Below are 4,259 nucleotides of genomic sequence, written 5' to 3' on the forward strand. Positions count from 1 at the left end.
TCCCCATGCACTTCAAAACATTGCTCTTTGATTCAGTGATGGATCACACTAAAGGGGCTGGACACATCTCAGAAAAGGAGATGGGGCTGATAGTCCTACTCTTTATGATTCCATTAAGACCCAGGGATTAACTTTTTGATGCCCATACCAATGTGGCTGCCAACCAGGGGTGAACCCATGAATTGTACTGTAGGACAATCAGCTTCAGAGTGTGACCAGAGTCTTGCCTGCTGTGACAGCCTTTTACGAGGAAAGAAGATGAGGTTGAAGTGTCTACTTCAAAAGAAGCAGAACCCCAACATAAAATTTCAAAAACGCTAACCTGCACACTAACACAGGCATGATGATTTAGCTGTTCCCCCGGGCCATATGAGGGAGATTTCTGTCACATTCCTGTCCCTTTATGTTTCCTGTAACATTTTACAAATCAGTTGCAAGGTCTCTGGATTAGTGGTACATGTTTACTTTATGCGACCTTCTCACTAGCCATGAAACTGCACCTCTAATTCAATGGCACATAGTGCCACGCAAGGCATGCCAGACTGTGAAGGATTGAATATGTTTCTCATTTTGGGCAGCCAAGTAAAATACATTTCTGCAGATGGATGGGTTATTATGACTACTAAAAGCTAGGGTGAAGCTATCCCTATGCAAGGATCTGTGGTTAGCAGTTATTAGAAGGGCGTTCTCTGGTGTGAATCTTATGAAAGTGTTTACTTTATACCTCCCTCAGCAATCCATGAGACCTTTTGTGTTTAATTTTAATAACTCCTGCTCTTTGTTCCCTGCAGTATTATTGTAAGTTATCTTGTTATGTTGCTCACGCTGCAGTGCATAGTATTACATTACGGCTGAGTTACCATTTCAATAGAAGCAGACAGAAATAGAGCGTATCACTGTAGATGGATTTAAGGTGCCAATACGAGCAAAGGTAATACTGAGGTTTTTTAAAACAAGACCTGTCCACTGTCTGATGTAAAATAAGACCCAGGCACAGTAAAGAGAGTCTAACTTTGAGACAACCATAATACAGTACAAAATGCAAAATTGTCATTACAAGTCAAGCAAGTCTAACCAATGAAAATTCGTGGGATACTAAGTGTGACATAAATGTTCTTGCCTTGCCAGATAAGATGTGTCCAGGCTAGTCCAAAAAGAGAACTCTGTGCTAGAACTTTTGGTTTACACTAGACATTCCTTTCTATTGTACATGTCTGTCCTTTGTCTGACCAAGCGTTCCAAGCCTCGCTTTCAGGGAAATTAAATAGAAGCCAGGGAAACAGAGAGATTACCTCAATTGAAAGGTTGTGATTGGCTTGTCTGATATAAATTGGGGTTTCCCAGGCTGAATACGGTTCCTTCCTTGTTTTACAACTGTCTGAGAGAGAAGTGGAACATGCAGAGGAGAGCTGCCATGGCAAACTAGAAAGATAGTAGGCGTCAGCAGCATCACTAACCTGCTCTTCAGATCTGGAGTACCCTCAGACCTCAGCTTTAGCGTGCCTTTCATACCAGTAAGTAATGCGGGTCATCGCTTAGGTGAGCACTGAAAGACATTGTTTGAAATGCATTGTTATGTTATGTTATGTTATAGCCCATCTTCGCCTGTCCGCGACATGCTCTTTCATGGTTTCACAATGTAAATATTATGCATGTGCTTTACTGAATCTGTTAAACAATTTGACATTGTTGTATAGGCACCCCTTTGTGAGTCACATGCTTTACACCCGTTGCCATATTGCAATCACACTTTGACCACCTTGCTGACTCCTTGCCGTCATTGTTCGTATCGGCATTTCCTGATTACTGACATACCTTTCGATCACGACAGCTTCTATTCCCTAGCTGCCTCCCTGACAGGAGTCCCACCTTCTACCCCTACCCCTTCCTTCTCCCCCTATCCCTGCAGCTCTACCATACTTGGGCAGCTTCATGTCATCGGGTAGACCCTCCCGCCCTATCTCTATTTAGCTCTGTCCGGGGCACTGGATTGCCATAGCAACACCTGGACAGCACTTTACTCGCTCGCCCTAACCTCGAGGACAGGTAATGCTTCACGTCGGTGTCTAACCGCCCAGGTTTTAAACCGCTAGCCTTCCGATCTATACCGATCGCTGACCCCTTTCCCCTTCTACACAGATCGACTCTCCTCATCCCACCGATCATGCTGAGATCAGTGCTTGCCTTTTCACGGACCACGCGGCTCTGGAAAAATCCCTGAATTGACTCCTAATCCTTGGTAAGTTCCCTTCCTGCTTCTTACCTCTGGCCCCAGAGGCGCTTGACCCTCAAGCTTCCCACCCTGAATTGTTTTTCCTTCTCAATCCCCAGCTCCCATGCACTTGAGGTACCGATGATGTGATTTCGGACACTGTAGTCACTCCGCATCGGGTCGTCCCACGAGGCACCCATACAGATCCTCCACCCGCGGAACCTTTTCCGCATACCTGCTCATCTTTGCTATCAACCAGTTGCCAGACGGTGAGCATTACACTCCTTCTTGCTTTACCCAACCCGATGGACCATCGCCCTTGCCTGCCACTCATTCTTGCCCCCTTCCTTCCCATACAGCACTGCTTACAGCCCCACAGTCCTGATGATGATTCTAACTCTTACGAATCGAAACGCCGTCGACTTTCCAGCAAGATTTTAGGCGCCCCGCACACAGTGGTTCTCACAAAAAAATGGAAAACGAATAACAACCATTCTGAGCTATTTGGAAACCACTCTGTTTTATTCATTGTATATATTTACTCACAACACACTTTGCGCCATCCACGCTGCTCTCACTGTCACTTGTGTTGCCGTAGTGTCACTCACCTTTGCACTTGTGCACCTTGTATAACCTTGGGCTGTCACTTGTTATTTATTAATTGCAGTGCTGATATTAATTGTAATTATAATTGCCCTATACTTCTCAAAATGCTGATAAAAATGATGCCTTGAGCACATATGAAAATCAAACTGAGCCTCCTTGTTCTTTGATGGATAATGCTGTATAGATATCCTCAATAATTGTCTGCAAATAATACCGGTTGGGATATTGTTCATTGTATATAATTCTCTACTCCAATCCCAACAAGGTTGATGGGTTTTCACTCCTGTTATCTTTTACAAGATTGGAAATTCCAATGGGCAGAACTGATGAAATTGAGCGTTCTCAACGAAGGCGAATATATCTAACCAAGGCTATCCCCACTGCTGGAAGAGACCTGGCGCCACGTCCGAGTTCAGACGCCATTCGTGGTCCATCATGCACCGACGGCTGAGTTCGTCCGCCCTGGCGTTCAGGGAACCTGCCAGATGTTGAACCACCAGGCTGATGCCCTGGTGTTCCAGCTATGTCCAGAGGCGCAGACCCTCCTGACAAAGGGTCCACAACCCAACCCTGCCCTGTTTGTTGCAGTACCACATGGTGGTGATGTCCGTGAACAACTGCACTACACTTCCCCGGACAGTGGGAAGGAATGCTTTCAGTGCAAGCCGGATCACCCGCAGCTCCAGAAGGTTGATGTTGGGCCAGGACTCCACCAGAGACCAGAGGCCTCTGATCTCCTCCTCTCTCATGTGGCCCCCCATCCCAGGAGGAACATAACTGTCACTACTACATGCTCCGGTTGGGGAAGGGAGAGGGATCGGCCGCTGACCCAATCGTGGTCAGTGAGCCACTACTGTAACTGTCTCGTAGTGCCCTCCGAGATCAGGACGTGGTCGGACAGTTTGCCCTGATGCTGTGTCCACTGGAACTTCAGGTCACACTGCAGAGCCTGCATCTGCCACCTGGAGTGATGCACCAGTAGGATGCAGGAAGCCATCAGCCCCAGGAGCCGCAGCATCAACCTGACCGAGACTCGGGATAAAGGCTGAAAGATCGTAATCAGAGCCTGAATATCCCGAACCCGCTGCTCTGGAGGAAAAACCTGAAACTGCAGCAAGTCCAGAACCGCTCCGATGAAGAGGAGCTTCTGAGAGGGACTCAGGTGTGACTTCGGCACGTTGATGGAGAACACCAGCGAGTGCAGGAGATCGGCCATAGTCTGGAGGTGGGAGACAACTGTCTGGGGCGAGCCTGCCTTCAACAACCAGTCGTCGAGATAGTGGAAGACTTAGACCCCTGATCTGTGCCATCACTTTTGTGAACACCCGAGGGGCACTGGTGAGGCCAAAGGGGAGCACGGTAAACTGAAAGTGCTCATGGCCTACCGTGAACCGCAGGTAGTGCCGGTGGGCCGGCAGGATATGGATGTGAAAATATGCGT

Source organism: Lissotriton vulgaris, unplaced genomic scaffold, assembly GCF_964263255.1.
Source record: "Lissotriton vulgaris unplaced genomic scaffold, aLisVul1.2 SCAFFOLD_308, whole genome shotgun sequence".
NCBI classification, from domain to species: domain Eukaryota; kingdom Metazoa; phylum Chordata; class Amphibia; order Caudata; family Salamandridae; genus Lissotriton; species Lissotriton vulgaris.